Genomic DNA, 24,013 nt, shown 5'->3' on the forward strand with positions numbered 1-24,013 from the left:
CACATCAATAGACACTGACTGCTTGATATACAATGGCAGACTATTCCATAGTTTTGGTCCGATTGTGCAAAAACTTCTATCGTTAAACCTTGTTCTCTTGTTAAATGGTACATCATACTTGATACCAGGGTCACTAGCTGATCTTAATCCTTGTCTACGACTTACACTCTCAGACAATAACTCAGTCAAATAAGCAGGAGCCCTACCAGTGCCACAGTTGAACATAACTGTCAATATCTTGAAGTTGATTCTAGCCTTTATTGGCAGCCAGTGCAGATCAAAGAGAGCTTGCTTGGCCCCGTCATAATTGCCTCGGTTAAGAACTAATTTTGCGCACATATTTTGGATGCGCTGCATTTTGGTTAACTCTATCTCAGAAATACCATACAATATAAGGTTACAGTAGTCCAAATGAGAGATAACAAGTGAAAGTAAAAGGATTTCGGTTGCAGCTCTGGTTAAATATTTTCGTATACACTTCACCCTGAAAAGGTTCAACATTGCAGTGCGGCATTTACGCTTCACGTGTTCCTTAAAGGATAAGGTTTCGTCAAGATAGGCACCTAAGTATCTAATGCAGCTTTCTCGGTGTACAGCATCACCAGCAATATCTATATTTGTAGTGACACATTTATTTAGTTGAGCCTTACTGCCAAACATAATGAATTCTGTTTTGGAAGTGTTCATTTTTAGTTTGTTTGCGTTCATCCACTTGTTGATCGTAACTGCACATGTTTCTAGTTCGTGAATATTTTGCTGTTCATGTATTGGAGACGCTGGACTAAAGCATTTGTGGGCGATATGATCATCAGCGAACCCGTACACCGAAATCGACGGAGGAATGACATCAAACAGAGTACCGGCATAGGTTAGATATAGCCAGGGACCCAAACAGCTTCCTTGGGGAACGCTACATTCTAATGGACGGGGTGATGATAGAGACGTATTAACACTAACTCTACAATTCCGTGGTCTTAGATACGACTCTAGCCAATTCAACGCAGTACCACACATTCCATACTGATTATGAAGTACGTCTACCAAAATGGTGTGATCAACAGTATCAAAGGCAGCACTAAGATCAATAGCAATCAAGGCGGTGACTTCTTGTCTTTCCATTCCACCAAGAATATCATTGACAAGTCGCAGAAGTGCCGATTCACAAGAATTATGTCGCCTGTATGCTGACTGATGTTTTTGGTAAAAGGTTGTGTTTGTCTGCGTGTGCGTTGAGTCTTAGCAGAACTGCCTTTTCTACAAGTTTTGATAGAAATGATAGATTACTTACTGGTCTGTAGTTAGCAAGTTCTAGATCAAGTCCAGTTTTCTTAAGAAGAGGTCTCACGATAGCCTGTTTATATTTGACCGGAAATACACCGTGTTTAAGAAATAAATTTACTAATGTTGTAATAGTTGGCAATAGGTTTCTAAGGTATTGCTTTAAGATGTGTGTTGGCAGAACATATAATTCAGATGATGTTGTGTTGAGTTCGCATATAAGCTTATTTATTTCATTTTGGTTTAACTCTTCAAAATGTTCAATATGCGGAACATCCTTACATTGTGGTTGGAAACTAGCATAGTTTTTCAGCGAATTGCGTATTTTATCAATTTTGTTTATGAAAAAGTCAGCGAAATTTTCAGCAAGAACAGTGTCAGATTCACTTGGTGGCATAGGATTGTCGGACTTAGTTCCTGTCAACTCAGACACCAAGGAGTATAGTTTCTTTGAGTCACCTTTTGCATTCATTACCCTTTCGGTCAAAACTCTGGTCTTCTCATTGTTAATTTCACAATTATATTTGTTTCTTGATGTTTTAAATGCTTCAAACTGTTGAGTTTCGCGGTATTTGCGCCATAGTCTCTCTAACTTTCTGGTCTGCTGTTTGAGAGACTGTATATGTTCATTAAACCATGGTTTAGGTTTTCTACATATTTTAGTTTTTTCAATAAGTGGTGCATGGCAGTTTAATACTTGTGTGATCTCTTGTTCAAATTTGTCAACAAAATCATTTATACCAGTTTCGACTATATCAATTTTGCCGAGGTCATTTGAGAAAGTTGATGGGTTAATTTCCCGAAAGTTCCTACTGGATACAGTTTTGCTTGTTATGCTTTCTTTTTTGATTCTAAGAACTGTCTTTACTACACAATGATCAGAGATATATGGACCCGGTTTACATGAATGAACCTCAACACCATTCACTGTTTCCGTAATGAGCAGGTCTAAGCAGTTTCCACCAGTATGGGTACTGAAGTCGACGTGTTGCTCTAGTCCCATAGCAAAAAGAGAGTTTTTGAAATCAGTTACCGCATTGCTGTCATCATTTAAATGTAGATTGAAATCTCCCGTTATTAACAAGTTTGAATATTTTGGCATGGTTTGTTCCATAAAATCAAAAAAGTCTACAACGAACTGGCCGTAAGTTGAAGCTGATGGAGGCCTGTATACACCAATAACATGTAGTGTAATATTCTTAAGAATCAGTCGCCATATTCCATATTCAAAACATTTAGTTGAACCGCTAGAAAGTTTTGACATTTTGATACTTGTTCTACATGCCATTGCAATGCCACCGCCTTTCTTCTTGTGTCGATTAACAGCACTCAACTTGTAGCCGAATTGGTTAAGGTCTGATGTTTCAAGTTGGTGTTGTTTGTCATCCGAGAACCATGTTTCAGTCAATAAAGCAAAATCAATCCTTTCATCTCGTAGGTATTGTCCAACAACAGCATCTTTATTGACAACAGATCTGCAGTTCAAAGTGATGCAATGTATCTGTTCATTCAAATGTTTCAATTTATTGGATTTTTTTGGATAAATGAGGTTTTGATGATTTGCACCACAAGGCTTCCATAGAAATTTTGTTTTCCCTCCACGTTTACCTCTTTGTCTTTTCTTTGTTAGAGAAATGTTCAGCTTATTTATGGTATAGCGTACACTCTGGTCTAACAAATTTAATCCCCAATTATGTGTAACCGTTTCTCCAATATTCAATAATTGATCGCTATTGTATCTGTATTTCACAGGTGAGTGCTTTTCTGTCGGATACATAGTTGATACACAATTTTGTACAAAATTATCACAATTTTCATATAATAAAATCCAGGTTTGTAATAAAGTTAGAACAATAAAAACACATCTAGATATTCCTTGTATGTTCATGTTCACACTTGTTAAATCATAATCCAATCAACTAGATAAAAATCACAAAATTATTTGATAATCTAAGAGAACAGAAAAACACGTCTGCCTTATACGGCGACACACATAAGCAGTATACGAAGCGACTGTACGATACACAAGCGTATTCAATCCTTACGCTTGGCTAGGAGAGCGCAGTCTATCCGAACACAAGTTAATCCGAACATAACAAGCAGATCTGATGCAATTGAATATTTACACAAACATGAACTATCATATTGTACTTGTTAATACATTAAATAACGTATATACCTCTACGTTGTATTACCAAAGGACAAACGTTTCCCTTTTCTTCCTGGTATGTCTCACTTGACGTTATTAGTGCAATTGTGCAAGAACTGTTCTGGCAATAATTCGTCAATCCCGTTGGGGCAGCACCTTAGTAAATATCATAATTATAACTGACCTTAACGATGTACGATGTTCCCTTTAATTGACCTGAGACACCATTGGGGTGATATGTCGATCACTACATACTGAAAACTTCAGCTAAAAATTAAATGACACCAATACTTTGAGGTTTCAGGCCTGGGTAACCATGAAGCAATACTTAGTTAAATCCATGTTTATATGATACACATTACAGGGAGGTAAGACAACCTTTCACTAAATGATCGATTTAGGTTGTGTTTTTTGCTCTAATGCATTTAACATGGCGGCATCTCAAATACCATACCGTTGCAACATAGACCTAAAATAATAAAGTTGTTGGAGTTTCATCCCATGATATATTGCTTTGACTTGTCTTCATTGGGTGCGAGTCTGCCAGAGTCGTGTACAGTTTTGCGTAAGATGCCCAATGTTACAGCGGAGCTGGTGTATTGTTTGTCGCCACCAACTAGTTAGTGTCCCACAGATACAATGGTAAGTCAATTAAAATGGTAATCGTTAAGGTACCTATACCTCCGCAAGCAGTGTTTAAATGCGATTTATTGGAGGAACAGTACGGTTTGGGTATACTACATACCAGCAGAAAAGTTTAAGGATAGCAACTGAACTTCAAGAAGGACTGTTTGAACCGAGGTATTAGAAGACATAATACAAGAAAACATATTTTGTGGCACAAAAACCAAGTCATTGAATTGTTTTTTGGTTTGGTTTTCCATTACAAGCCTTAGAGGATTTTGTCGAGCGAAATTCTTTAACAGATAAATACGTATCGTTTGGACAAGGAAACTACTGATGCGTGTGACAGTTTTTGTAAGCCATGCAATAATTGTCTTAGAGTTACGGTCCCTGGAACTTAGTTATGCAATTATTGCTATATGGGAGTTTGAATAGCGATGGTGTATTACTCGGGGAGAAGCATTCTTTAAGCATATCTGTATGCAATGTTGTGGGAAATAGCATGAGCAATACGGAACACTCATAGTGTCCAGCCATTCTTTTTAACATTCATTTCAAAAGCATTCATGGCAATGTTAAATGACGTCAGAAGTGTCACTAAGATATTTTCCAATTTTGCAAATATTACCGTGTCTCAAGTGACCCAGGACGCAGAAAGCAAAAACATCCTCCAATATTACAAACCTCAATGTTAATCTGAACTCATTTTACCACAAAAGACAATAGTTTGATGTGTTTACTCATTATAAAATCGTATTTGCTTACAGAACGTGTTCATTGAAACATTTTGTCAATAGTTAAACAAACTCTACAGCAGAATATGCACTTTGGTAATTCATTAAAACAAAACTATGAGTTGTACTCAATTGCATTTAAAGCTGCACTCTCACAGATATACCATTTTTACAACTTTTTTTATTTTTTGTTTCGGAAAGAACAATTTCTTGCATAAATATCTGCAAACCAATGATATAAGATTGCTGACAAAAAATCAGGTCGTAGATTTTCATATTTCCGTTCGAAAATTATATTTTATGGCTTAAACCGTTACTAACGGTTTAATAAAAATGCATAAAACATCATTTTTTAACTTAAATATAAAAATCTGCGATCTAATATTTTGTTTGCAGACTTATATAACTGGTTTCTATGGATTTTCTCAAAAATTGGCTCGTTCCAGGACAAAAAAAAATAAAAAAAAATTGTCAGAACGTTCAATCTGTGAGAGTGCAGCTTTAAATGCTGTAAAATATATTTTCTTTGGAATATTGACCAACGTTTTAATCAAATTATACTTTGTGAGAATGTGCTTTTAAAAGAGTAAAATCGATATACCATTTTAAATAACATTCATAAGTTTTAAAATGAAATGAGATTGGTATTGCAATTTGAAGTAAGTGTTTCTGTGAAAATGGTGTCAGGCCCCATATCACGAAAATACTGAAGTCAAATCTCACGCTCATTCTCAACTCATTTTACCACATTAAAAAGCAAAGTATGATTAAAAAATATTGGATGATTTTACTCTTTAAAACCATATTTCTCATAGGATGTGTTGATAAAAACTGTTTGCAAATACTTCACAGAAAACTAATTCTAGAGCATAAAATACACTTGTTAAATTGTTAAAGAAACGTGTTGAACCTAATTACATATTTTGCAATAGATAAACTTGTTCTTCGACATCTTGACCAACGTTTTAATCATCAAATTGTATGAGAGAATGTTCTTTTAAAAAGTGTAAAAACATAAATGAGTTTTAATATCTTTTGATAATACGTTTTGAAATGAGGTGAGATTGGTATTGAGAAATGACGTTATTTTGTTGTGTTAATGGGTCAGTTGTTTACAATCATTTATGACCATGTTTTAGGATGTCCAAGTCGCTCAGGGAAAATCTGCAGTTTCATTTATATGTTTTCCCGGTAAATTAAACCATAACGAGACCCGAATGTCCATTAACATATCAATTAACAAAGTTGTACTTAGAACGATGGCATTGATATTCACGATCTGCGCAATGGTGACAAATTTAAATATCTAAGAATCAAATTCATTAAGAGCTATTACTTTATTAATCCAAACGTGCCAAAATTTTGTGATTTTTGCAATCAGATGATAAAAGTGTACTTACAAACCTCGGGGTCTTTGCTAGTCACATACTTAAATCCTTCGGTAATCGCCGATGATGGGAAAATTTTCCCAATATTATAAATTATAAACCAATAAACTCCTTGTATTAAATATTCACATTAAAAGTCTAGTCTCTATTGAAGCTTATCAGAAATATTTCAATCCTCGAGACATTTCATTCATTAAACGCCTCACTACATGAGATCCTCGTGAACCGTCATGCAATTTTTCGCAACGCACCATTGACCCAGATAGTGATAATATAATTTAGCTACGTTTATTCATGTATATATTTACCAACATAGTTGTAATTCATCCAATTGTATTAACTTTAATTTTAAACCATGACTCATTTTATGTTTTATTCCACTATATAACATTTCCTTTTTACAGAATCTCGAAATGTCTCTCATTTCTAGAAACATTACACATTTAGAGCAAAACTATTAAAACATACCTAGTCTTGAGGAGCAATAACTCAATAACTACAAAGCAAAATCATAGAGAATTCTAGGTTAGTGCCGTGGATGGGGGAAGTGTATCTGGCAAGGTGGAGGAATTTATCGGTTAAGCCGACGGCATTAAACTAGTTTTCTTTTTATCCTGTTTTTTAGTTTATTAGAACACGCTAAATTACCTTAAAATTATCAAGAACCTTTAAAAAATACCCATGTTTAATTGTGGTCCAAAATAGTTCTCAAAACCGTTCAATTTTATTCCATACGTTTATGGTCAAAGTAATTGAATATTAATACGCTAATCAATTCAAAACTTAAAAGCTTTTTAAATTGCATCAATGAGGATCAGTCACCAAACATTATCGTATAATGTAACAATTATTCCACAAGTCACAGATTACACAGGTCATGATTCAAGATCACGATTGTTTACAAACAATCACCACAGGTTGTTCAATGGATGAACTGCACCGGCAAAGAGAGAATTCATTTCTGTTGTAAGTGAGTCGCCACAGAAATGAAATTAACTATCGTTGAATGCTGCTCAATTTTTCAGCGTTTGCGGGTAGGGTAATTGCACAAGTATATTTCTGTCCCATCTTCTTTGCCAGCCTCATTATCATGCAGAGTAAAGCAACCTTCTGGGCGAGTGATTGTTGAGGTCGGTTGTTTGCGAACTATTGATGAGATTTTGAAGCATTATTTGTGCTTTACCTCTGACATTGCAGAATAGAAGAAAGTCCGTTTTCGCGGTCACATGACCAATTGACTGTTGATAAACATCACGTGGCCAACTATCCTTATAAACTTAAATTTACATGGCACTTTGATACTGTACCGATGTGTATGCAAGTGATAGGATAAACATATATACACAGTCACACACTTGACACAGCAATATCGGAAAACGTAACATAATTCATCATTCGAAAATAAAATGAATGCAAATATAAATATTTTGAAACATTAAAATAATAAACTTTCAGCAACCCGTAAATATCGAAAAAGAACAAACGTGTCTTTATAGAGGAAAAATTAAAATGGGCTAACTTATAGTCAGATTAAGAAATAGTTTACAACGTTTAAAAAGTCGTCTTTTTCTGTCCGTGTCTAAAAGTTTAACTTCAATTGTACGTGAACAGGGTTCCACCAAGACATACATGTGTCTACATCGGGCATCCTTCAATATCTATTCTGAGGCCAATCCCATCTGCCCACGTCAGGGGACGTAACTTCACATGACGGGCGTACACGGGGCATGGCAGCACATTGGTCACCACCGTTCCCTTATCTGTGTTGCCCTCGAATATCTGTGGATGACATGACGCGCGTATTGTTTCACAAAACATGGCGTTTATTGTCAATATTAATTTAACCTCAAAGGCAAAGTTAAATGAATGGTTTGCTTCTTAATTCCGAGCTATGCATCCCCTGTTTATTGCCTTGGTGCCACAGTAGATTGTCAATTTGTATGTGTATTGTTTTTTGGCTAATTTTCAATACGTGATATGTTTAAAGAGAAAGAGCTGCACTGGTTATGCTTTGGCATTGCTATTCATTGATCTAAGATCTGATCAATAATAATAGAAGCCAGAGGGCAATTACGATTAGGCCCAATAAGCAACCTAGAGCAATAATCCGACTGAAAATGGCGGAGGGTTAAATTAAAGTCTTAATTTATGCCTTTTACGAAGGCTAATTTGTGCTTGCATTATGACTATTTTTTAAGACTCCGACCCTTTAGTTACAGACGAAACTAGCTATAAGAGTAAAATATCTTACAAAGTCGCTTCCATCTGCGTTCCTGTAAACCTCCCAGTCGCTACCAAAACTATCACTGTACTCAACGATGTACGATTTAACCCAATAGTTGACCAGAGGCTTATCTGCACCTTGGGTCGATATGGCGATCACTTTAAACCTGCTGTTAAAGCTCAACTGAAAAACAAAAACAAGGGGCACATCAGTATAACGTTATACTTCTCTCACTGTTGGCATATATATATATTTAGAAAACACTGTTGTTTTCACTGCTGTTAATATATTTTTTATATGTTTTTACTTAGTGAGACAATTGCTAAGACATTCGGGGCTCCTCGACCATTTTTATCGAAAACAACCTCGGATGTATGCCGGTACATCTGTTGAAGTAGTTAGTAATTTTTTTAATTATATCACTATTTTAATTTAGTGTTTTATAGTTGTATTTATTGATCTAAGTTTAAATTGATTGCCAGTGGAGGGTTCATTGCAAACATAATTAAGATTCCAGAGAGTTAAGTAATAAAGTTTTACCGCTAAATAAAATTACTACGCGATCTACTTGCAGCGGACTTAAACGTACCACGTTTTGAGTATGTAAACCTCCAAATACATCCGAGGTTGTTTTCGATAAAAATGGCCGATGAATTCCGAAAGAGTTAAAACTTATGGCTCTTTATGGAACTGGATATTTGTTTGCGTACAGTATTGCACACAGCATGATTTTATATTCGGTAAATTCATATTTTGGATTTTCGCTAACGCGTGTCCAAATGCAACAATATATCCATGTTGATAAAAAAAACACTCAATACGTGTCGATTTTTGGTTTCGGTCATTGTTTATATTTGTCATTATATAAATTTAAAAAAAAACCTTCACTTTAATTGTTATACATTGTTAATTTCAGTTTGGGTTTAAGACTTGCAAAATCAGTGTGTGTATACCACGTGATATATGCTACGTCGGAAGGCAACATTTTGTTCAAAATGAAGACTTAAATCAAAGATAACTTTTCTTTTACATCTCCATTTTAAATGAAACAAAGGGCAGTCTAAAAAGCTTAAAAAGCCCCACATTTGTTTCATTACCGAAATTTGATAAGGTCATTAGTTTCATCAAACACTTCGACAAACCTGTTTTCAAAATAATGTTTTGACAGTGCTCTGTCAGACGGCCGTATTGTGAAAAGGTTTGTCGAAGTGTTTTAAAAACTTAACTCTCAATCAAACTCTGGTAAAAGACCGAATGCGGGGCTCCGTAAGCGCGTAGATTGCGCTATGTTTCATTTAAAATGGTGAAGAAATAGTGAAGAAATCTTTGTTTAAAATCTTTTTTCAAATCAAAATATTGTTGTGTGTTCAACTTTCAACCCCTTGTTAATAGATTGCATATCTAGAGGGTAAAATAATCGAGAGAAACTCCCGTGGTTCATACGAGTAAGTTAAAAACCTCAAGTTCAACAAAGATTAAAGGACATGTTGCCAACATACAATATGAGTTTTAACTCCGAAGAGTATGATATTAAAATTGTGTGAGAAATTCAGAAAGAACTTCACTTTATAGCAAAAAATCGCAAACGATACAAAAACTAACACGTAACATGCATACCATGATGTATTGTTCGGGGTCATGTAGGGATGGAGCCCATCCACCGATGTGGCCCCCAATCAGTCCACCAGACAGCAGTGTATGCAATTTTGCGTGATCAGGTCCGTGGTCACGTATGTTAAGCAAACCGTCTGCCACGGAGCTGGCATCGACCGACGCCACCTTATTAGCTTCCCATAAATACTCTGGTGATTTGCAGTCGTAAACTGGAATTTTTAGACATTGTAGTCAGTGCTTTGGGTCCATTCTTCCAATGGACATGTATAACTTCAATTCATATAAAAGAAGTATTCAAAGTTATTATTTTCACTACAATACAAATATTAACAAATTCATATTTTCACGGTTGGTATTTTACTGGTGAAACTCGTTCACCAAAAAGCATAAAAGAAACACAATCCACAGATATATTGGATGTAGCAATGATATAAAACACTACTTGGTGCGGGGCGAGAGGTATAGGATCAAACAATGATTATTAACGTTACTTGGTGCGAGGCTACATGTATAGAATCAACCAATGGTTGTAAACGTTACTTGGTGTGGGGCCACAGGTATATGATCCACCAATAGTAATTAACGTTACTTGGTGCAAGGTTACAGGTATAGGATCAACCAATGATAATGAACGTTACTTGATGATGGGCCACAGGTATAGGATCAACTAATGATAATGAACGTTACTTGATGATGGGCCACAGGTATAGGATCAACTAATGATAATGAACGTTACTTGATGATGGGCCACAGGTATAGGATCAACTAATGATAATGAACGTTACTTGGTGTTGGGCCACAGGTATAGGATCAACCAATGATAATGAACGTTACTTGATGATGGGCCACAGGTATAGGATCAACTAATGATAATGAACGTTACTTGATGATGGGCCACAGGTATAGGATCAACTAATGATAATGAACGTTACTTGATGATGGGCCACAGGTATAGGATCAACTAATGATAATGAACGTAACTTGGTATTGGGCCACAGGTATAGGATCAACTAATGATAAAGAACGTTACTTGGTGTTGGGCCACAGGTATAGGATCAACTAATGATAATGGACGTTACTTGGTGTTGGGCCACAGGTATAGGATCAACTAATGATAATGAACGTTACTTGATGATGGGCCACAGGTATAGGATCAACCAATGATAATGAACGTTACTTGGTGTTGGGCCACAGGTATAGGATCAACTAATGATAATGGACGTTACTTGGTGATGGGCCACAGGTATAGGATCAACTAATGATAATGAACGTTACTTGATGATGGGCCACAGGTATAGGATCAACTAATGATAATGAAAGTTACTTGATGATGGGCCACAGGTATAGGATCAACTAATGATAATGAACGTTACTTGATGATGGGCCACAGGTATAGGATCAACTAATGATAATGAACGTTACTTGATGATGGGCCACAGGTATAGGATCAACTAATGATAATGAACGTTACTTGATGATTTTCCACAGGTATAGGATCAACTAATGATAATAAACGTAACTTAGTGTTGGGCCACAGGTATAGGATCAACCAATGATAATGAACGTTACTTGATGATGGGCCACAGGTTTAGGATCAACCAATGGTAATACATGTTACTTTGTGGGGGCCACAGGTATAGAATCAACTAATGATAATGAACGTTACTTGATGATGGGCCACAGGTTTAGGATCAACTAATGATAATGAACGTTACTTGATGATGGGCCACAGGTATAGGATCAACTAATGATAATGAACATTACTTGATGATGGGCCACAGGTATAGGATCAACTAATGATAATGAACGCTACTTGGTTTGGGGCCACAGGTATAGGATCAACCAATGGTAATACATGTTACTTTGTGGGGGCCACAGGTATCGGATCGACCAATGATAATGAACGTTACTTGATGATTGGCCACAGGTATAGGATCAACCAATGATAATGAACGTTACTTTGTGGGGGCCACAGGTATAGGATCAACTAATGATAATAAACGTTACTTGATGATCGGCCACAGGTATAGGATCAACTAATGATAATGAACGTTACTTGATGATGGGCAACAGGTATAGAATCAAATAATGATAATGAACGTTACTTGATGATGGGCCACAGGTTTAGGATCAACCAATGATAATGAACGTTACTTGATGATGGGCAACAGGTATAGGATCAACCAATGATAATGAACGTTACTTGATGATGGGCCACAGGTATCGGATCAACTAATGATAATGAACGTTACTTGATGATGGGCCACAGGTATAGAATCAACTAATGATAATGAACGTTACTTGATGATGGGCCACAGGTATAGGATCAACTAATGATAATGAACGTTACTTGATGATTGGCCACAGGTATCGGATCAACTAATGATAATGAACGTTACTTGATGATTGGCCACAGGTATAGGATCAACTAATGATAATGAACGTAACTTGGTGTTGGGCCACAGGTATAGAATCAACCAATGATAATGAACGTTACTTGATGATGGGTCACAGGTATAGAATCAACTAATGATAATGAACGTTACTTGATGATGGGCCACAGGTATCGGATCAACTAATGATAATGAACGTTACTTGATGATGGGCCAAAGGTATCGGATCAACCAATGGCAATACATGTTACTTTGTGGGGGCCACAGGTATAGGACCAACCAATGATAATGAACGTTACTTGATGATGGGCCACAGGTATAGGATCAACTAATGATAATGAACGTTACTTGATGATTGGCCACAGGTATCGGATCAACTAATGATAATGAACGTTACTTGATGATTTTCCACAGGTATAGGATCAACTAATGATAATGAACGTTACTTGATGATGGGCCACAGGTATAGGATCAACTAATGATAATGAACGTTACTTGATGATGGGCCACAGGTATAGGATCAACTAATGATAATGAACGTTACTTGATGATGGGCCACAGGTATAGAATCAACTAATGATAATGAACGTTACTTGATGATGGGACACAGGTATAGGATCAACTAATGATAATGAACGTTACTTGATGATGGGCCACAGATATAGGATCAACTAATGATAATGAACGTAACTTGATAATGGGCCACAGGTATAGAATCAACTAATGATAATGAACGTTACTTGATGATGGGCCACAGGTATAGAATCAACTAATGATAATGAACGTTACTTGATGATGGGCCACAGGTATAGGATCAACTAATGATAATGAACGTTACTTGATGATGGGCCACAGGAATAGGATCAACTAATGATAATGGACGTTACTTGATGATGGGCCACAGGTATAGAATCAACCAATGAAAATACATGTTACTTTGTGGGGGCCACAGGTATAGGATCAACTAATGATAATGAACGTTACTTGATGATGGGCCACAGGTATAGAATCAACTATTGATAATGAACGTTACTTGATGATGGGCCACAGGTATAGGATCAACCAATGATAATGAACGTTACTTGATGATGGGCCACAGGTATAGGATCAACTAATGATAATGAACGTTACTTGATGATGGGTCACAGGTACCGGATCAACTAATGATAATGAACGTTACTTGATGATGGGCCACAGGTATCGGATCAACTAATGATAATGAACGTTACTTGGTGATGGGCCACAGGTATATGATCAACCAATAGTAATGAACGTTACTTGGTGCAAGGTTACAGGTATAGGATCAACCAATGATAATGAACGTTACTTGATGATGGGCCACAGGTATAGGATCAACTAATGATAATGAACGATACTTGATGATGGGCCACAGGTATAGGATCAACTAATGATAATGAACGTTACTTGATGATGGGCCACAGGTATAGGATCAACTAATGATAATGAACGTTACTTGGTGTTGGGCCACAGGTATAGGATCAACCAATGATAATGAACGTTACTTGATGATGGGCCACAGGTATAGGATCAACTAATGATAAGGAACGTTACTTGATGATGGGCCACAGGTATAGGATCAACTAATGATAATGAACGTTACTTGATGATGGGCCACAGGTATAGGATCAACTAATGATAATGAACGTAACTTGGTATTGGGCCACAGGTATAGGATCAACTAATGATAAAGAACGTTACTTGGTGTTGGGCCACAGGTATAGGATCAACTAATGATAATGGACGTTACTTGGTGTTGGGCCACAGGTATAGGATCAACTAATGATAATGAACGTTACTTGATGATGGGCCACAGGTATAGGATCAACCAATGATAATGAACGTTACTTGGTGTTGGGCCACAGGTATAGGATCAACTAATGATAATGGACGTTACTTGGTGATGGGCCACAGGTATAGGATCAACTAATGATAATGAACGTTACTTGATGATGGGCCACAGGTATAGGATCAACTAATGATAATGAAAGTTACTTGATGATGGGCCACAGGTATAGGATCAACTAATGATAATGAACGTTACTTGATAATGGGCCACAGATATAGGATAAACTAATGATAATGAACGTTACTTGATGATGGGCCACAGGTATAGGATCAACTAATGATAATGAACGTTACTTGATGATTTTCCACAGGTATAGGATCAACTAATGATAATAAACGTAACTTAGTGTTGGGCCACAGGTATAGGATCAACCAATGATAATGAACGTTACTTGATGATGGGCCACAGGTTTAGGATCAACCAATGGTAATACATGTTACTTTGTGGGGGCCACAGGTATAGAATCAACCAATGATAATGAACGTTACTTGATGATGGGCCACAGGTTTAGGATCAACTAATGATAATGAACGTTACTTGATGATGGGCCACAGGTATAGGATCAACTAATGATAATGAACATTACTTGATGATGGGCCACAGGTATAGGATCAACTAATGATAATGAACGCTACTTGGTTTGGGGCCACAGGTATAGGATCAACCAATGGTAATACATGTTACTTTGTGGGGGCCACAGGTATCGGATCGACCAATGATAATGAACGTTACTTGATGATTGGCCACAGGTATAGGATCAACCAATGATAATGAACGTTACTTTGTGGGGGCCACAGGTATCGGATCAACCAATGATAATAAACGTTACTTGATGATGGGCCACAGGTATAGGATCAACTAATGATAATGAACGTTACTTGATGATGGGCAACAGGTATAGAATCAAATAATGATAATGAACGTTACTTGATGATGGGCCACAGGTTTAGGATCAACCAATGATAATGAATGTTACTTGATGATGGGCCACAGGTATCGGATCAACTAATGATAATGAACGTTACTTGATGATGGGCCACAGGTATAGAATCAACTAATGATAATGAACGTTACTTGATGATGGGCAACAGGTATAGGATCAACTAATGATAATGAACGTTACTTGATGATTGGCCACAGGTATCGGATCAACTAATGATAATGAACGTTACTTGATGATTGGCCACAGGTATAGGATCAACTAATGATAATGAACGTAACTTGGTGTTGGGCCACAGGTATAGAATCAACCAATGATAATGAACGTTACTTGATAATGGGTCACAGGTATAGAATCAACTAATGATAATGAACGTTACTTGATGATGGGCCACAGGTATCGGATCAACTAATGATAATGAACGTTACTTGATGATGGGCCAAAGGTATCGGATCAACCAATGGCAATACATGTTACTTTGTGGGGGCCACAGGTATAGGACCAACCAATGATAATGAACGTTACTTGATGATGGGCCACAGGTATAGGATCAACTAATGATAATGAACGTTACTTGATGATTGGCCACAGGTATCGGATCAACTAATGATAATGAACGTTACTTGATGATTTTCCACAGGTATAGGATCAACTAATGATAATAAACGTAACTTAGTGTTGGGCCACAGGTATAGGATCAACCAATGATAATGAACGTTACTTGATGATGGGCCACAGGTATAGGATCAACTAATGATAATGAACGTTACTTGATGATGGGCCACAGGTATAGAATCAACTAATGATAATGAACGTTACTTGATGATGGGCCACAGGTATAGGATCAACTAATGATAATGAACGTTACTTGATGATGGGCCACAGGTTTAGGATCAACTAATGATAATGAACGTAACTTGATAATGGGCCACAGGTATAGAATCAACTAATGATAATGAACGTTACTTGATGATGGGCCACAGGTATAGGATCAACTAATGATAATGAACGTTACTTGATGATGGGCCACAGGTATAGAATCAACTAATGATAATGAACGTTACTTGATGATGGGCCACAGGAATAGGATCAACTAATGATAATGGACGTTACTTGATGATGGGCCACAGGTATAGAATCAACCAATGAAAATACATGTTACTTTGTGGGGGCCACAGGTATAGGATCAACTAATGATAATGAACGTTACTTGATGATGGGCCACAGGTATAGAATCAACTATTGATAATGAACGTTACTTGATGATGGGCCACAGGTATAGGATCAACCAATGATAATGAACGTTACTTGATGATGGGCCACAGGTATAGGATCAACTAATGATAATGAACGTTACTTGATGATGGGTCACAGGTACCGGATCAACTAATGATAATGAACGTTACTTGATGATGGGCCACAGGTATCGGATCAACTAATGATAATGAACGTTACTTGGTGATGGGCCACAGGTATAGGATCAACCAATGATAATGAACGTTACTTGATGATGGGCCACAGGTATAGAATCAACTAATGATAATGAACGTTACTTGATGATGGGCCACAGGTATAGGATCAACCAATGATAATGAACGTTACTTGATGATGGGCCACAGATATAGGATCAACTAATGATAATGAACGTTACTTGATGATGGGTCACAGGTATCGGATCACCTAATGATAATGAACGTTACTTGATGATGGACCACAGGTATAGAATCAACTAATGATAATGAACGTAACTTTGTGTTGGGCCACCGGTATAGGATCAACTAACGATAATGAACGTTACTTGATGATGGGCCACAGGTATAGAAACAACCAATGATAATGAACGTTACTTGATGATGGGCCACAGGTATAGGATCAACTAATGATAATGAATGTTACTTGATGATGGGCCACAGGTATAGGATCAACTAATGATAATGAACGTTACTTGATGATTGGCCACAGGTATAGAATCAACCAATGATAATGAACGTTACTTGATGATGGGCCACAGGTATAGGATCAACCAATGATAATGAACGTTACTTGATGATGGGCCACAGGTATAGGATCAACTAATGATAATGAACGTTACTTGATGATGGGCCACAGGTATAGGATCAACTAATGATAATGAACGTTACTTGATGATGGGCCACAGGTATAGGATCCACTTATGATAATGAACGTTACTTGGTGTTGGGCCACAGGTATAGGATCAACCAATGATAATGAACGTTACTTGATGATGGGCCACAGGTATAGGATCAACTAATGATAATGAACGTTACTTGATGATGGGCCACAGGTATAGGATCAACTAATGATAATGAACGTTACTTGGTGTTGGGCCACAGGTATAGGATCAACTAATGATAATAAACGTTACTTGATAATGGGCCACAGGTATAGGATCAACTAATGATAATGAACGTAACTTGGTGTTGGGCCACAGGTATAGGATCAACCAATGATAATGAACGTTACTTGATGATGGGCCACAGGTATAGGATCAACTAATGATAATGAACGTTACTTGATGATGGGCCACAGGTATAGAATCAACTAATGATAATGAACGTTACTTGATGATGGGACACAGGTATAGGATCAACTAATGATAATGAACGTTACTTGATGATGGGCCACAGGTTTAGGATCAACTAATGATAATGAACGTAACTTGATAATGGGCCACAGGTATAGAATCAACTAATGATAATGAACGTTACTTGATGATGGGCCACAGGTATAGAATCAACTAATGATAATGAACGTTACTTGATGATGGGCCACAGGTATAGGATCAACTAATGATAATGAACGTTACTTGATGATGGGCCACAGGAATAGGATCAACTAATGATAATGGACGTTACTTGATGATGGGCCACAGGTATAGAATCAACCAATGAAAATACATGTTACTTTGTGGGGGCCACAGGTATAGGATCAACTAATGATAATGAACGTTACTTGATGATGGGCCACAGGTATAGAATCAACTATTGATAATGAACGTTACTTGATGATGGGCCACAGGTATAGGATCAACCAATGATAATGAACGTTACTTGATGATGGGCCACAGGTATAGGATCAACTAATGATAATGAACGTTACTTGATGATGGGTCACAGGTACCGGATCAACTAATGATAATGAACGTTACTTGATGATGGGCCACAGGTATCGGATCAACTAATGACAATGAACGTTACTTGATGATGGGCCACAGGTATAGGATCAACCAATGATAATGAACGTTACTTGATGATGGGCCACAGGTATAGAATCAACTAATGATAATGAACGTTACTTGATGATGGGCCACAGGTATAGGATCAACCAATGATAATGAACGTTACTTGATGATGGGCCACAGATATAGGATCAACTAATGATAATGAACGTTACTTGATGATGGGTCACAGGTATCGGATCACCTAATGATAATGAACGTTACTTGATGATGGACCACAGGTATAGAATCAACTAATGATAATGAACGTAACTTTGTGTTGGGCCACCGGTATAGGATCAACTAACGATAATGAACGTTACTTGATGATGGGCCACAGGTATAGAAACAACCAATGATAATAAACGTTACTTGATGATGGGCCACAGGTATAGGATCAACTAATGATAATGAATGTTACTTGATGATGGGCCACAGGTATAGGATCAACTAATGATAATGAACGTTACTTGATGATTGGCCACAGGTATAGAATCAACCAATGATAATGAACGTTACTTGATGATGGGCCACAGGTATAGGATCAACCAATGATAATGAACGTTACTTGATGATGGGCCACAGGTATAGGATCAACTAATGATAATGAACGATACTTGATGATGGGCCACAGGTATAGGATCAACCAATGATAATGAACGTTACTTGATGATGGGCCACAGGTATAGGATCCACTAATGATAATGAACGTTACTTGGTGTTGGGCCACAGGTATAGGATCAACCAATGATAATGAACGTTACTTGATGATGGGCCACAGGTATAGGATCAACTAATGATAATGAACGTTACTTGATGATGGGCCACAGGTATAGGATCAACTAATGATAATGAACGTTACTTGGTGTTGGGCCACAGGTATAGGATCAACTAATGATAATAAACGTTACTTGATAATGGGCCACAGGTATAGGATCAACTAATGATAATGAACGTAACTTGGTGTTGGGCCACAGGTATAGTATCAACCAATGATAATGAACGTTACTTGATGATGGGCCACAGGTATCGGATCAACTAATGATAATGAACGTTACTTGATGATGGGCCACAGGTATAGGATCAACTAATGATAATGAACGCTACTTGGTTTGGGGCCACAGGTATAGGATCAACCAATGGTAATACATGTTACTTTGTGGGGGCCACAGGTATCGGATCGACCAATGATAATGAACGTTACTTGATGATGGGCCACAGGTATAGGATCAACCAATGATAATGAACGTTACTTGCTGTTGGGCCACAGGTATAGGATCAACCAATGATAATGAACGTTACTTGATGATGGGCCACAGGTATAGGATCAACTAATGATAATGAACGTTACTTGATGATGGGCCACAGGTATAGGATCAACTAATGATAATGAACGTTACTTGATGATGGGCCACAGGTATAGGATCAACTAATGATAATGAACGTAACTTGGTGTTGGGCCACAGGTATAGGATCAACTAATGATAATGAACGTTACTTGGTGTTGGGCCACAGGTATAGGATCAACTAATGATAATGGACGTTACTTGGTGTTGGGCCACAGGTATAGGATCAACTAATGATAATGAACGTTACTTGATGATGGGCCACAGGTATAGAAACAACCAATGATAATAAACGTTACTTGATGATGGGCCACAGGTATAGGATCAACTAATGATAATGAATGTTACTTGATGATGGGCCACAGGTATAGGATCAACTAATGATAATGAACGTTACTTGATGATTGGCCACAGGTATAGAATCAACTAATGATAATGAACGTTACTTGATGATGGGCCACAGGTATAGGATCAACCAATGATAATGAACGTTACTTGATGATGGGCCACAGGTATAGGATCAACTAATGATAATGAACGTTACTTGATGATGGGCCACAGGTATAGGATCAACTAATGATAATGAACGTTACTTGATGATTGGCCACAGGTATAGAATCAACCAATGATAATGAACGTTACTTGATGATGGGCCACAGGTATAGGATCAACCAATGATAATGAACGTTACTTGATGATGGGCCACAGGTATAGGATCAACTAATGATAATGAACGATACTTGATGATGGGCCACAGGTATAGGATCAACTAATGATAATGAACGTTACTTGATGATGGGCCACAGGTATAGGATCAACTAATGATAATGAACGTTACTTGGTGTTGGGCCACAGGTATAGGATCAACCAATGATAATGAACGTTACTTGATGATGGGCCACAGGTATAGGATCAACTAATGATAATGAACGTTACTTGATGATGGGCCACAGGTATAGGATCAACTAATGATAATGAACGTTACTTGGTGTTGGGCCACAGGTATAGGATCAACTAATGATAATAAACGTTACTTGATAATGGGCCACAGGTATAGGATCAACTAATGATAATGAACGTAACTTGGTGTTGGGCCACAGGTATAGTATCAACCAATGATAATGAACGTTACTTGATGATGGGCCACAGGTATCGGATCAACTAATGATAATGAAAGTTACTTGATGATGGGCCACAGGTATAGGATCAACTAATGATAATGAACGTTACTTGGTTTGGGGCCACAGGTATAGGATCAACCAATGGTAATACATGTTACTTTGTGGGGGCCACAGGTATCGGATCGACCAATGATAATGAACGTTACTTGATGATGGGCCACAGGTATAGGATCAACCAATGATAATGAACGTTACTTGCTGTTGGGCCACAGGTATAGGATCAACCAATGATAATGAACGTTACTTGATGATGGGCCACAGGTATAGGATCAACTAATGATAATGAACGTTACTTGATGATGGGCCACAGGTATAGGATCAACTAATGATAATGAACGTTACTTGATGATGGGCCACAGGTATAGGATCAACTAATGATAATGAACGTAACTTGGTATTGGGCCACAGGTATAGGATCAACTAATGATAATGAACGTTACTTGGTGTTGGGCCACAGGTATAGGATCAACTAATGATAATGGACGTTACTTGGTGTTGGGCCACAGGTATAGGATCAACTAATGATAATGAACGTTACTTGATGATGGGCCACAGGTATAGGATCAACCAATGATAATGAACGTTACTTGGTGTTGGGCCACAGGTATAGGATCAACTAATGATAATGGACGTTACTTGGTGATGGGCCACAGGTATAGGATCAACTAATGATAATGAACGTTACTTGATGATGGGCCACAGGTATAGGATCAACTAATGATAATGAAAGTTACTTGATGATGGGCCACAGGTATAGGATCAACTAATGATAATGAACGTTACTTGATAATGGGCCACAGATATAGGATCAACTAATGATAATGAACGTTACTTGATGATGGGCCACAGGTATAGGATCAACTAATGATAATGAACGTTACTTGATGATTTTCCACAGGTATAGGATCAACTAATGATAATAAACGTAACTTAGTGTTGGGCCACAGGTATAGGATCAACCAATGATAATGAACGTTACTTGATGATGGGCCACAGGTTTAGGATCAACCAATGGTAATACATGTTACTTTGTGGGGGCCACAGGTATAGAATCAACCAATGATAATGAACGTTACTTGATGATGGGCCACAGGTTTAGGATCAACTAATGATAATGAACGTTACTTGATGATGGGCCACAGGTATAGGATCAACTAATGATAATGAACATTACTTGATGATGGGCCACAGGTATAGGATCAACTAATGATAATGAACGCTACTTGGTTTGGGGCCACAGGTATAGGATCAACCAATGGTAATACATGTTACTTTGTGGGGGCCACAGGTATCGGATCGACCAATGATAATGAACGTTACTTGATGATTGGCCACAGGTATTGGATCAACCAATGATAATGAACGTTACTTTGTGGGGGCCACAGGTATCGGATCAACCAATGATAATGAACGTTACTTGATGATCGGCCACAGGTATAGGATCAACCAATGATAATGAACGTTACTTGATGATGGGCCACAGGTATAGAATCAACTAATGATAATGAACGTTACTTGATGATGGGCCACAGGTTTAGGATCAACCAATGATAATGAACGTTACTTGATGATGGGCCACAGGTATAGGATCAACTAATGATAATGAACGTTACTTGATGATGGGCCACAGGTATCGGATCAACTAATGATAATGAACGTTACTTGATGATGGGCCACAGGTATAGAATCAACTAATGATGATGAACGTTACTTGATGATGGGCAACAGGTATTGGATCAACTAATGATAATGAACGTTACTTGATGATTGGCCACAGGTATCGGATCAACTAATGATAATGAACGTTACTTGATGATTGGCCACAGGTATAGGATCAACTAATGATAATGAACGTAACTTGGTGTTGGGCCACAGGTATAGAATCAACCAATGATAATGAACGTTACTTGATAATGGGTCACAGGTATAGAATCAACTAATGATAATGAACGTTACTTGATGATGGGCCACAGGTATAGGATCAACTAATGATAATGAACGTTACTTGATGATGGGCCACAGGTATCGGATCAACCAATGGCAATACATGTTACTTTGTGGGGGCCACAGGTATAGGATCAACCAATGATAATGAACGTTACTTGATGATGGGCCACAGGTATAGGATCAACTAATGATAATGAACGTTACTTGATGATTGGCCACAGGTATCGGATCAACTAATGATAATGAACGTTACTTGATGATTTTCCACAGGTATAGGATCAACTAATGATAATAAACGTAACTTAGTGTTGGGCCACAGGTATAGGATCAACCAATGATAATGAACGTTACTTGATGATGGGCCACAGGTATAGGATCAACTAATGATAATGAACGTTACTTGATGATGGGCCACAGGTATAGAATCAACTAATGATAATGAACGTTACTTGATGATGGGACACAGGTATAGGATCAACTAATGATAATGAACGTTACTTGATGATGGGCCACAGGTATAGGATCAACTAATGATAATGAACGTAACTTGATAATGGGCCACAGGTATAGAATCAACTAATGATAATGAACGTTACTTGATGATGGGCCACAGGTATAGAATCAACTAATGATAATGAACGTTACTTGATGATGGGCCACAGGTATAGAATCAACTAATGATAATGAACGTTACTTGATGATGGACCACAGGTATAGGATCAACTAATGATAATGGACGTTACTTGATGATGGGCCACAGGTATAGAATCAACCAATGAAAATACATGTTACTTTGTGGGGGCCACAGGTATAGGATCAACTAATGATAATGAACGTTACTTGATGATGGGCCACAGGTATAGAATCAACTAATGATAATGAACGTTACTTGATGATGGGCCACAGGTATAGGATCAACCAATGACAATGAACGTTACTTGATGATGGGCCACAGGTATAGGATCAACTAATGATAATGAACGTTACTTGATGATGGGTCACAGGTACCGGATCAACTAATGATAATGAACGTTACTTGATGATGGGCCACAGGTATCGGACCAACTAATGATAATGAACGTTACTTGGT

This window comes from Mya arenaria, chromosome 7 (assembly GCF_026914265.1).
Source record: "Mya arenaria isolate MELC-2E11 chromosome 7, ASM2691426v1".
Lineage (NCBI taxonomy): Eukaryota > Metazoa > Mollusca > Bivalvia > Myida > Myidae > Mya > Mya arenaria.